This window comes from Danio rerio, chromosome 8 (assembly GCF_052040795.2).
Source record: "Danio rerio strain M-AB ecotype USA chromosome 8, GRCz13ab, whole genome shotgun sequence".
Lineage (NCBI taxonomy): Eukaryota > Metazoa > Chordata > Actinopteri > Cypriniformes > Danionidae > Danio > Danio rerio.
The window spans coordinates 29,429,064-29,443,802 of NC_141028.1; the positions used below are offsets into that span (position 1 = coordinate 29,429,064).

General features: G+C 33.9%; 1 protein-coding gene across 2 annotated transcripts in view; it reads right to left on the reverse strand.

Annotated features, from left to right (window-relative positions):
- Window positions 1–14,739, reverse strand: part of tafa3b (TAFA chemokine like family member 3b) — a 154,024-nt gene that overhangs the window by 16,124 nt on the left and 123,161 nt on the right. The window lies entirely within an intron of this gene.

Here is a 14,739-nt window from a genome sequence, read left to right on the forward strand (position 1 = left end):
GCATTGGCATGAGTGACCAAAAGTTCGACTTTAGCAGCCTGGCCATGCATATTGACCATGTGGAGCTCCCGGAAAACTCTTTTCGGTTGAAACAAGAGAGTTGAGGTGCACATTTAATTCTGCAGTGAGTTGAGCAGCTGTGTTTTTTTTTTTTTTTTTTTGGATTGGTTAGCACCTGGACATCCATTTCAGACTTCTCCTTCTTGCGTCCATAGTTACCTCTATTGGATGAGGTTCATCATTCTTGGAGGTACTGTATCTGACATTAATCTGGATACCGATACTGTGGCTCTTGACCCGTACCTATAATTTGTCTTGTTTTAAACTTTGATATGTGCCATTGCTTTGCTAAATAATCCATCACACTCTGCTCTTACTGGTGGAATGTGCAATCAAGGAAGATTGGCCACCAGGCTGGTGAAATTTAAACATGAAACCTCCAACACTAAATTGGCCAGTGTTTCAGTTTCATTGTCCACTATGTGTATATTCTGCAATAATAGTACTCATACAGCCTCTTCACGCTTTTGTATTACTCCAACCACACAGAGTGCAAAGCACGGGAATAAACCATACCCGTCAACCCTCCCATTTTTCCTGGGATTCTCCCTTATTTCACAATTCTATTCCCTATTATCCCGTAAAGGTATTTTCCCATATTTCTCCTGTATTTTCAATCTTTCTATGAAAGGTGGCAATAATATTAGATTCACCCTATTCGCAAACCATACCACCTAATCACCAGGGGACGCCATTGCTCATAAATGTGACTATGTTCTGTGCTTTTATTTTATTTAGGCATGAAAATACTTTGAAATAAATATACAAATGAAGAGATTCACTTTCTTTCCTTTACAGGAGCCGTTGCCTCTCCTATGCAATCCTTAAAACAGTTAGTTCATGTAGCATACGTGATTTATAGTAATAAATAAACGCTGTTTCCCACATAATCTGTACAGACGATTCGAATCGCAGCGAAAGTAGACAGTCTGGGTTTTGGGCACGTGCTTGAACAGAGCTATACACATAATAATAATAATAATAATAATAATAATGATAATATCATCTAAACATGTCAATTTTGGTGGGTTTTCTTAAACACAAATATATATTTTTTTTTTAATCAGTCTTAAATGAGCATAAAAAGTTAGGAAAGCAATTGAATGCCTTTCAATTTAAAGTGACACCTCTGTTATTTAATGTAATCAAATGAAAAATATAAAAGAGAGATTAATCCGCTCCTCTTTAATCAGAATGTTTAAATTAAACAGTGAAGGAAGATTAATGGGATCTGATAACTTGATTCGATTTCTTTATAATAGCTATTATATTGAATAGGCTAAACTGTTTGCTAATTTATTTGCACCTTTTTTTTAATGTATACTATTTATTCTATCCTTTGTTAAAAAAATAATAATAATAACAATAATGATAAACCTATTACTGACAGTTTCAACTGTGGATGAAACGATGAAACAGCTCCAGATAAACAGATATAGTAATTTTAGGAAATGTTTTTATCATTTTTGACAGGTATGGAATAAACCCACTACAGTTTGACAAATATTGCAGCTGTTGGACAACATAATGTACTTTTGAGGCTTTTTAGGCAAGAATGTAGTTGTTAAGATTTGTTTATTATGTAGTTGTTCAGCCTTATATTCTTAAAATGTAAGCAAAATCATTTGTTTTTTTATCACTTTAGACATTACGCTAAAGAATCATTCAAATACATTTTTTGAGACTCTCTTTTTGATTTACACAATTATGCTGTCGAACTGTTGTCTAAACAAAATATCACACCGTAGCCAATATGGCTGTGTATCAGGACTGCTGGGGCACTAAGGCACTCGAGCCAATGCATGCCTCCCAGTATATAGAGAACATACAGTAACTGCTCTGTCAACATGATGGCTATTTGCTAGGCTGTCAAAAAGACTGAAATTCTCACAGAGATCTTCACTCTCAGTTTCACATCATCTCAATATCGCGTCAATATAAAAGCATTTTTCTCTTTCCGAGTGTTTGAAAATTGTAGACATGCCTTTGAAACATTAAAGCCGAAACTGGAAGACATTAAAACACAGAGTTCTTTTAGAGAAATGAGAAAAACTGGGATAATGAGTAAAACACATGTCTGCATTCATTTATTCACAGATTGCTCTTGATCTTTCTCAATCCACCCACCTTGTCTGAAGCATTCAAAACAGTTTATTGTGGATCAGGGCAGCTTAGTGAGTTTCGTTCTCCAAACAGCAAAGGCTTGAGCTGAAATTTAGCCTGAGCTTTTTGAACAAGGCTCTTAATGGCTGGAGCGGCTCTTTGTGTTTATAGAGGTGACTCTTCTAACTGTGAGCTGCTATAAAGTTTCTGATCCCTGATTGTGAAGGGAGTTTTAGCACAGCGACAGTTATGTGCACACAGATCGATAGTGAAGCTTCAGGGTGTTTTTTTTTTTTTTTTTTTAATACAGCCCAAAAATAAAAGCTCTAAATCTGTGCAGGGCCCTCTAGTGCAAACTGCACTCACTTCTTCCAGATTTATTGGTCATGAAAGCAAGATGTGCCTTTAGTTTTTGGCTTTGATTTCTAAGAAAAAAACAGCAGTGTTCTAAAGCAAGCTGTTTGTTCCAGTTAGTTCAGATGAAAGCTTTGGGTATTAATAAGGCTGCTGGACTTTGTCTGTATCTAATAGTAGAAATATTCTGCTGGTCAGATATGATCAAAATTTGTCTTAAAGCAATGCGCGCTGGTAAGAAATTTTGTCCGGATTGATGCTGCTCAGACGCCACGTGACTGTCACATGTGGCATTAAAGTACCGCGACAGCGCTCCGAGATCAGACGATTGATTCAGCCAGTGCAGCATCTGAAGAGCGAATGCAGGACCTGCAATGATGACACGGATATTACACGATAGGCTGAGTTCACCGCATGACAACAACCACGTGTGTTTCAGGTTTATTATTGGACAACTTCAGTCTCAAAACAAACAATTTACTTTTTATACCATCTCTATCTTGAACACATCATGCTTATTAAAAGAATACAAATATTTTACTGCAGTATCATATTTAGTTAAATAATTTGTTCATAAAGACTATATTGTTTGCGCAGGTTTATTCAACCTTTTTATGCAGACTATTTACTGTATTCAGCTCCATACATTATTTAAATTGTTGATTCATTAATTTTTTTGTCGGCTTAGTCCCTTTATTAATCCGGGTTCGCCACAGCGGAATGAACCGTTAACTTATCAAGCACGTTTTTACACAGCGGATGCCCTTCCAGCCGCATCCCATCTCTGGGAAACATCCACACACATTCACACACACACTCATACACTACAGACAATTTAGCCTACTCAGTTCACCTGTACTGCATGTCTTTGGACTTTGGGGGAAACTGGAGCACCCGGAGCAAACCCACGCGAAGGCAGGGAGAACATGCAAACTCCACACAGAAACGGCAGATGAGCGGAGACTCCAACCAGCGACCCAGCGACTTTCTTGCGTGAGGCGACAGCACTACCTACTGCGTCACTACATCGCCTGATTTAAATTATTATTTTTTTGTAAATAAACCAAATAATTACTAAATTAAGACTTTCAGACTTGAAATAAAATAATTATCACCATTGATCCTGACACCATTATAAAAGATTTCTTAACAAATTAAGTAAAAAAAATATATTTGATCAAATATAAAAATATACGATTATAAAATATTTTATTTCCTGTCAACCCGAAATTTTAAAAGTGACATTGATGTACCTGCTCTTTTGGGGAAATTTCTACTCTTCTACTCTTTATTTTGGTTCTTTTGTTCAATCTTTTTGGATTAAAGTGCGTTTTTAAAAATCCTTATATTATCCAAAATAAACCTATTCGTGGATATTTATTTCCTTTTTATGTGCCCTCACGCTTTCCCCTTATTTCTCATGCGTTTGTTATATAGGCTGCCTAAACTTGATTCATAATTCCCTTATTGTTTAAAAATGAAATATAGTTTGTAGAGACTGTATTCTGTTTTATTTGTACTGTAAATTTTTGTTGGTATTTCAATAATTAAATAAATAAGCCAAAAAGAAAACAAATTAATAAATCACGCCATGTGATCGGTCATGACTGCAGCAAATTTGAGCCCCGAAGTGTCCAGCTTGACGCCTCCGTTTTCAACTCCGCCCCCGCCTGTGCTTGGCTAATCTTGTTGATCACTGGCTGCAGCCGTGCTTCATGTCGAATGCACCTATAGCCTTAAACGTGTATTGCACACATTGTTACAAAAAAAGTAAAATAAAAATCTTACATATACTGTAGGAACGGTATAACAGAAAAATGTGGCTTTTTTAAACCTTGACTTTTCCGAACTGCAGTATACTTTGAAAACAATTATCGTCCCATGCCTAGTGGTGTTTAGCATTTTTCTAAAAAAAGGTAAAAGGAAAAAGTTGTTTGCTTTCAATAATAATAATAAAAAAAATGTAACATTGTATGTTTGGTATGAAGAATGTTTAAAAAAATAGAAGAAAATTAAATATAATAAAATAAAACAAAAAAGTAACTATGATTTTGTTTATCTCACACTTGTGAATGTATATATCTTTCACTTGCAAATCATAACCTCATAGTTGCAAAATAACTTCACGATTTGTTCACTGAATTATAAGAATTTATTATAAAATGTCTACTCTTACACTTCTTAAAAGTAGCATAAAAAAGTTGAATTGCATCAAACAGATCTCAACCGCCAACAGTATATGCAGAACAGGCTAAGCATTGAAATTGCTACAGTATGTTGTAAATGACTTAGATAAACCAACCAGCGTGATCAAACATTACACCAGTGTCAGAATGCAATGACCTTTAGTGAGTTTTGTGAGTGCCGTGCTGGAATATCCTTCATAACAGTGCATGCTTTATGTGGCTGTATGGAATGACTCTGTCCTTCAGCAGATGAACAGCACAGGGTGAAACAGCCAATCAATTCAATCTGCGCACACATTACCTCACATCACATTCATCCATCCTGACCGGGTCATCAGGGCTCACGCTGCTGGCCAACAGTGTGTGTGTGTGTATGTGTGTGAAATGTGAAAATGTCAACCGTCCCGAGAGATCGACGATTCTTTCAACCATATTCTTTCTCATCATGCATCTCACTAACTGCAGTGACAGGGCATTTCATTTCTGTGTTCGCAAACATGATGGGATTCACCAGTGTGGGCCCTGAAGATTTCCACAGGGGAGGTTTTTTTTATCTTCGTCTCATACACATACACACAGTCACACTCACACTGACATACAGCCGCCAACAGGCTTTTAGGTCAAGGGTCTGAGTGTGTGTGTTTGCAGAGGAGTCATGTGTCTGTATTTATTTCTGTCAGTTCTCACTTTCTTGTTTCTTTTCTCTATCTATCTATCTATCTATCTATCTATCTATCTATCTATCTATCTATCTATCTATCTATCTATCTATCTATCTATCTATCTATCTATCTATCTATCTATCTATCTATCTATCTATCTATCTATCTATCTATCTATCTTGCCAAATGCAAATATTAGTGTAATCGCAAAGAGAAGACGATGGCTTTCCTGTGTCATGAGACCAGAGGACTGGCTTGATGTGTCAGAAACCATCAAGAGTGAAGGAACGAGATTTGTATTCTGCACCTTACTAACCACAGGAGATGCTGCTAATTGCTCAGTATGTTAATGATATCTTCACAGCTTTACCAAGACAAGCTCTTTCAGTCTCCTGAAACTCTGTCCTGATCTCTCATGCATCACCAACATCTTTAGGATTATATCCTGGCCAAAGATAAACAATTTCATTTCACAAAAGCAACAAAAAGTGCCATTATTTGCCATTTTCAATGTACGTGGATTATCAGGCTTAAACAAACTTTTCAATTGCATTTATTATTGTGCATTTGAATTTGCCACCAGTTACAAAATGTCAAACTGAAGTTGCAAATCCAACAAACAGTACAAACACAGGGGTTCTATAAGTTCAAACAAAGTAAATTGTACTTTAAAAATCATGTTTAATTTGTTGTGTTATTTCCCATTTGTTTGTAATTCCAAGTGAGATACATCAGCATATTAGTAGTTAGCCTAATTAAGCTAGCATTTTTGTTGTATCAAAACATTTCATCAATTATCTGTTTATTTCCTAATTTTGCTTTTCATACAGTATAATAATGTGTAATCTTTCAACTAAAATGTAAAATATTATGTTAAAGAGGACCTATTTTATCCCCCTTTTTTAAGATGTAAGATTGGTCTTTTTGTCTCCAGATGTGTCTGTAAAGTTTCCACTCAAATTATCTATCAAATTACTTATTATACCTTTCAAAAACGTAAAGATTTTTAACTCTGAGCACACTATAGCTGTTTTCGTTGCCTGTGCATTTAGTGCAAATGAGGGGTTTCTCTCCACCCACCATTCCCATGTGCGTGTCAGAGCCATAGTGATCACTCTGGATGTAGACTGCACCTGCTGTGTCTCAGGCAGATACACAGCACAGTGACACACAAGAATGAAGAAGATCTCCCTCACTACAGTAAGAACTTTCCCCAACAGCGTAGATTTGCTTTTGATATTGGTGGGGACCTAATTTGACACCAAACCCCCAATTGTAAAATTTAAATGTAACTTCATACTTAAAATGTAAAGTTAAAGCAATGTCTGACAAAAAAAAAGTTGTTTAATCAAGACTTCTGTTAACTGAGAGCTTATTTGTGCATAATCATTTACCACTGCATCTGAACACATTTTTTGCAAGTATAATATTGCCATTTATGCACTTTAAGCTAAAAGATGACTTTACATGTCTATGTTATTTTCCTTCTCTAAGTGTGCAAACACGACAGCACATGCTCTATTTCCCACTTCAATTAAATTCAATTAGTAATAAAAACAAAATTAAATCTTTGAAATGTAGCTGCTTATGTCCATGTCTCACTTGAGTCTTGCACAGTAATCCTGACTGGAAGATTTCAACAAAGCAATATTTTATTTTGGAAACGATTAAATTATCAGTGGGGACATTTTAATAATATGTGGATATTGGTGGGGACATGTTCCCTCCGTCCATGCTAATTCTACACCCTTGACTTTCCCAATGTTTTTTTTTATGTATTTGTTGTGGAGTTAATGCAAGGCTTTCTGCAACGATGAGTCAAACACAATGCCATTGAACTGCTCAGATTTGCAGGGATTTAGATCCTATTTTAACATCAAGAAATTAAAAAAGAGCCTTATTGTGTTTCTACCACTCCAATATGACTGTGGACACACTATACTTACACACAGTTCTGTCCAAACAGCTTACAAAAGATGATTTTCAACATAGGTGGTCTTTAATTAAAGTTAAATGTGTCTTTTCATGTTTAGTTTAATGTGCTACTTGCTATTCATTAGTAATTAAATATGACATTTACTAGCAATTCTAAGATAAAATTGTAAAATTGATGATAAAATAAGGTTCTGTAAGGATTTTTTTACCAAAACATAGTTGATGCATTCATTTTTTCTCTAGATTTGAACATACTGTACATTCGCAACTTACACTGTAAAATCTGTTGATCAAGTGTTTATGATTGTATATTTTAAAAGAAAAACGTGTGATTTAAAGACATTTTACATGTATTTATTTATACTTTCAGACTAATAAAAAGTAAGTAATTATAATTGATATATTATATCAGCTGTCAGGACTATTTTCTGCTTTGCTATGGATTTACTTCTTAGAGTTTTTCTTATTACTTTGGTCCATTTCTCAGATCCGAATTAAAATCCTCAAAACTACCTGTTCAATCTCCAGACCATAGTGTCACTTGTGCATCGGTAAAGCAGTTTCTCATTTTTTTTTGATCTAGTTGCAAATGCTTATGTACGTCCATGCAGATGATTATGTTCAATTCTCTGAGGTTTCCTACATTATCAATTGGTTATGTCATGTTGATCAAAATGTATTATTTTAGTCTCTGTTGAATAGTCTCACCCCCCACAAAAATTTAATCCATTGCTCATGGCATAAATCTTTACATGCAAAATGGTCTTATCCATACACAATGACTCATAATTCTGATGGAACTGACTTGTTCACCTTTTAGAGGTCTACCTGCATAGCACTTCACTAGCTGGCCAGTGATTCTCAGCTGGTTTGGCCATGGGACCCACATTTTTACATGGTCATCAAGCTGCGACTCAAATTTTTAAGAACTATAATATAATTTTAGGAATTACAATTCATTTGTATTTGTTAAAATACACAAGCAGTGACAGATAAATCATAAGAAAATCACCAAGACTTACAAATAAACAATACTTTATCACTGTCATTTAACAAAATTTATCAAATTCTAGAAATATTACAATGAACGTCAAATATTGTAAACAGTGGTTAGGGTAAGGAAAAGTTAAGTTACCATGAACTAAACTGAACTGTTAATAAAACATTAACACTGATCCTGTTGAGCAGAAGAAAACAAAAATAGCAAATTAAAGTAAAATGATTAAAATAATCATAACCACTTTTATAATAATCACTAGTTATTTGCTCTTCTGCTTTTTTGTGGGCTTTCTTGGCCTTTGCTACATGGTGAGCGCAGTAAGATGCACGGAGTGCCTATACTTGTTTTGAACATGAAGATGTTCGGCACTTTTGTGATGCCCTCTCAGCTATTGGAGTCATCTTTGAAAATAGTCCACAGGTTTGTCCTTGCAACTGGGATGTTTGGTTTCTGAATGTCGTTATAATTTAGAAGGTTTCATGCTCTCTTGTGAGAGCACCTCACTACATTTGACATACTGAGGTTTTAAGCCTTTTTTGTTGTCAATATATGTAAATCCACACTTTACATATTCGGTGTCGTATTTGCGCTTCAACATATTTGTTGCTATGATTAAATGAAATTTCACATGTCAAATGGTATGGTTGTAGCGTGCACATTTCAAAATAAAGGTCTGATATAAGCAAAATCAGTAAAAAATTAAACTCGTTGTTTTTTTGACCACACATTCCGCGACCCACTGAAAATGTTCCCACGACCCAAAAGACCACCAGTTGAGAAACATTGCTCTAAACCCCAATCCCATTCAGATCATGACACAAATGTAACTCCACCAGTCCCACACCACCCAACCCGCTCCAAGCTGGGATTGAACCAACAACTTTCTGCATAAGAGTCAGTTGCTCTTTCAAGGAGGCACTTTACTAGCTGGCTACACAAGGAACCCTAAAACAAAAATACACCTTTTCATCTCTGTCATTTAATGAATAATATCCTACACATATTGCTGGGAAATTATATAATTTTGCTATATTTAAAGAGAAAGCAAAATTATTTTGCTAACCTCACTGGCAGATAATTTTGCAGGAAAAACATTTAATTTTAGCATATTATTTCTTAAAACAAGACAATTTGTTTTACTTGTCTCGAAAATGCTTCTTGATTTAAGAATTGTTACATATTTTTACATACAAGACAAAGTAAGTAAGTTCTAAGTAAGAACAGCATTTTTTGCAGTGATGTATAATCAAAATCTACACTTGCAGTAATGAATGTGAAATGCAGCCTCAATTAAAAATCAAATCAAATTTAGGAATCATAACATAATTAGGCACTCTTAATTAAATTTTGTATAACACACCAATGCATTACTGTAACCGCTGTTGGTCATTACGAAGCTGATAATGATGATGACAGGAAATTTCTAATATGTTAAAAAACTCAAAACACACAGCCTTCAGAATTCAGTTCAGTATAATCAAACATTTCCACACAGATATATCAAACAGTTTCTCATTCAAAGATCGCAAAACGTCTGTAGGAAAACTGGCAGTCGTTATATCTCTGAAGGCACATCTCCTGTGGCGCAGCTTCAGAATCAGCTCTTTAGAAGAAGAGCACTCAAACACATAAGCATATTCATATGCACGTGCTCAGAGATGAAGTAAATTGTTGTGCAAACATGGTCACAGATGCTTTCAGAGGGTACACAGAAAATTAAAAGAGACAGCTTAAAATATACATCAGTAATTGACTAAAAAACTACAAATGAACTCACTTTTATGAAGTTTTTAGATCCAATAATATGTGTCAGATTCAATGCAGGAATTTAAATGCATTCTATGAACATTATAATATTGTTTGGTAAAAAGTAATTAGCATTTTAACAAATTACTCAGAACACTTTAGTGATAACATAACTATCCAATGACATGTTGACATTATGAGAAAGGATGGACATTTTAAACAGAATGCACAGTCATCTGATCAAAGCTTTTTACCATTTAATGTTAGATGAGCATATGTAAAGTTAATCTAAGAAACAATTTTATTACACAACATTTACATTAAGTCATTTAGCAGACGCTTTTGTCCAAAGCGACTTATAATTGAGGAGGTATTTAGCAATTCAACAAGAGGCAATACATACGAGAAGTGTTATATATCAAAGTAACTTGTTTATGCTCAGAGAATTTAACGCTAGGAGTTTTTTTTTTTTAAAGGAGACAAGACTCAGACCCCGACTGGAGGCTCCTGTAGAGGGTTTTATAATCTTTCCTGTTTATGATCTAAAATTTAATTAATTAATTTATTCATTCATTTTCTTTTTGGCTTAGTCCCTTTATTAATCTGGGGTCGCCACAGCATAATCAACGCCAATTTATCCAGCATATGTTTTTTTATGCAGCGGATGCCTTTTCAGCCACAACCCATTACTGGGAAACATCCACACACACTCATGTATATGGACAATTTAGCTCATTGCACACTCATATAAACGGACTCAATTCACCTACAGTATACAGTACCACATGTTTTTGGACTTGTGGGGGAAACCGGAGCACCCGGAGCAAACCCACATGAACGCGGGAGAACCTGCAAAGTCTACACAGAAATACCAACTGACCAAGGCGAGGCTCAAACCAGCAACCTTTTTGTATGAGGCGAACATGCTACCCACTGCACCACAGTGCAGCCCCACAGTGCATTTTTAAAACATTATTCAAACTATTAGAAAATGAGGTTGTAAAGCTTTTTAACAAAGGTAGACATAAAAAAACTGTAAATAGAAAAATTGACATTAACGTATTGGCTTTATCTGCAGTAAATTAACAATGGTGTGTTAAATTAATAATTACAATTGCAATATAAAACTACAGAATAATTGTAATTATTTTTTGCAGTGTACTTTGGGTTCCTAAAAATACAAAAAAATCCAATTGGAAATGTTTTTGTTACAAAAAAGCAAAAATAAGCCAAAAATATAGATATACAGTATATATATATATATATATATATATATATATATATATATATATATATATATATATATATATATATATATATATATATATATATAAATAGGACAAACAACAAATAAAATAAAACAAAGCAAACAAAAATTGTATTAATCAATAAAATAAAATAAAATAAAATAAAGCAAGCATCAATCAAAAACAAAACAAAACAAAACAAAACAAAACAAAACAAAACAAAACAAAACAAAACAAAACAAAACAAAACAAAACAAAACAAAACAAAAAACAAATAAAATGATACAAAAAACACAAGTTGGATTCAAGTTTGTATCTTCACTTTTTTATTTGGATTTTATTTTAAAATTCCAATTTAGTTACTGCTGAAAATATTTTATTTTGTTAAGAAAAAGTGCAGCATTTGAGAAAAACTGAATGGACACTTGTTCACTTTAGATGTCTTAAATAATTTTGTAAAAAAATCGTGACAAAGTCATGAATTGTGTGATTAGTATCATGAATCATATCGCATCATTAGTCATGTGAATTTTTACATCCCTAGTGTGTAATAATGAGCAACAAATTTCCTTTTTTAAGTAACAAGCTCATCACAGATAATGAAGCAGCAAATTTTTGGGGGGTTGATTATGTGTTATAGTGGATCCAAACTCTTTAGAAGTTCGACCATATTTATGCAGTGTACTATCTGTATAAAATTATTTTGAATCATCCAGCAGACAGAGACAGAAAGGAAGAGAAAAAGAAAACAATATAAAAAGAGATATTCTACCAATTGTAGCAAGAAAAGCACAAAGCTATTGTTGGAGTTACTGTGTTATACCAGCAGGTCTTAAGCTTTCATTTCGTTATTGATCTTTTGGATGGCTTTAATATATCACTGAATTCACCTTGCGTTGTGCGTGTGTGTGTATGTGTGTAGTAGTTGTGGACTCAATTGTTCGTGCCCTGGATTGTAATACGCTATAAACAGACTGCTGGCAGGTATTATAAAACAATGCAGTGAACACCGACACATGTTCTCAGATACCATTAACCTGGTTGACTGTTCATAAGACAGCATGTATTGCTGAAGGTAATGGGTTTTATGTGAATCCCGCTCTGCCTGAATGTTTAAAATCACATAGAAAATGAGAATGTTTCTCTGCTATACAGACCTCTGCACTGAGGGAGCGAGAAATGCTGTTAGCAAGTGATAGCATGAGAGAGCAAAGCACCGTGTTGTGTTTACATGTTTTTGGTCATGTTTTATGGTTTTGGTTTCTTGTGGATATGATTGACACTTTTAAATTTAACTGATTTTTATTAAACCTCATAAATTTCAACTTGTATTTTTAACAACCAAGGCTCATTCTGAAAACATACCTCTATATACATTTCTGGAGAGCGCCAAATACATCTCAGGAGCTACATTTTTTTGCAGTTTTTGTTTTCACAAATCCACCAGATGCTGCTGTACATGCTTTTTGAGATGTCAAATTTCTCTTGCGAAAGTTCGCATTCGTGCCTGCTTTTCTCTCGTAAATGCCCTAGTGAAAATTTTTTAAGTAGTTTAATGAAAATCTCTAAAACAAAGTACAGCATAACAAATTATTGCAAAAATCAATAATACTCTAAATAAAATATATAAATAGAGAAAAAAATGATTAATTAAATCTGTTGAACATTTTAGTTATTGCATCAGTTTATTTATTAATTAATTAATTAATTAATTTGATTGGTCAATTAGTTCAGTTGAAATGAATGTATCAGATAAATATTTAATCATAAAAGGTAATCGTGAGTTAGTTTAAAGCAATAGCTAAAATAAAAATACAAATTGATTCACTCCCATGTGGTTTGAAACTTTTATGACTTATTCTGGTGAACACAAAATTTGATATTTTGAAAAATGTTGTAAAGCTATTGCCATTGACATCTACAGTAGAACAATGCTGTAAAAATCTATTATTAATTCAGTTCAATTCAAGTTTATTTGTATAGCACTTTTTAAAATATTATTGTTTCAAATTAGCTTCACAAAAGGTGAACATTACTGCATTACAACCTAATTAAGTTAAAGTTACACTCAAATATAAGTTATTATACAAAACAACCTGCAGTTTTACAGCATAGGTGATGCGTACATGTTTAATGAAGTGTGTTTGTGTATCAACAGCTTTAAAATCTTTTCAAAATCTTCTTTTGTGACAAGTGAAGGGTGATTCAAGGATGACAGACATGTTATTTTTGGGTAAACTTTCCCTTTAAGCACTTTTTAGATCATTTCATTTCTTTGTTGACTGTGTATGTGACTATGATGTGGACTGACGTTTTGTATTCAATTATTTACTGGTAAAGTGTCCACTTGTTAGCTTTCATACATGAACACTGTAGACGGGAAGCTTATGAAAGTGTGTTTACTGCAAGCACCGCTTGTATTATGTATGATGAGCACAGCGGTCACACAAACTTATGTCATTCATACAGAACAGTAACTAAAAATACCTAGCCATATTGCACAAGCATATTCTCTACATGTAAACCTATACATTATTCAAACATACGATTCAAACGCGTGATCACAGAGGCTTGACGGAGTGTGTGATCTACTCTGTCACTTTTGTGGTGTATTATTGGAGTCTGTGGAAAATGTGTTTTGATGTTATGAAATAGATTAAATGGAAGTATAATATAGCAATAGAAATATTGTTGGAATATCTATCTCTATTCCATGCGTGTTCAAGAGAAAAGGTCTGGAGAGGTTTTTATTCAATGTCAAAAATATTAGTAATTTATTGGATACAAATGAATAATTCGATGACAGAGCTCTGGGTTACATTACCCCAATGCAATACAAGAATTACATTCAAGAGGTTCGCAACTAACATACATTTCCTGACTTCAGCATATATACACCACCGATCTTAACAGGTGGAGTTTTGGTGTAACGTCACTTGTCAGTCATTGTTCTTTCCTCCATTGGCGTCCCTTCGCCATACTTCCTCTTTTTCTATGAATTCTCTGCCCAACAACAAAGTATACATCTTTCTGTGTTCTGTGTTCAGTTTTAACACCTCTCTTCAGACAGGAAGTTTCTGCAGAGCTGAATTTAATTTTGGACCCGCATCTATCTTCTGCAAAAATGCTAATTAGTATGCACAGCACTCACCCACAACATTAGAAGTTCAGTTAATATATGACCCTTACATGACCAATACAAAAAATTGTTTGATTAAAAGAAAAGAGACAAAAAATAACAAAAAATGGTTCCTATTATTCAATAATATAGTACAGGTTATGAACAAATAATGCAAAAATAAAGTTTAAAACATAAAACATAAAAAAATAGAACATGATATAACAGAATAGAATACACTGTAAAACACTGTTAAGTTGTCCCAAAAATGTCAGAATTGTGTTGTTTTAAGTCATTTAAAAAAAAAGTAATTGGAACTAGCATCAAA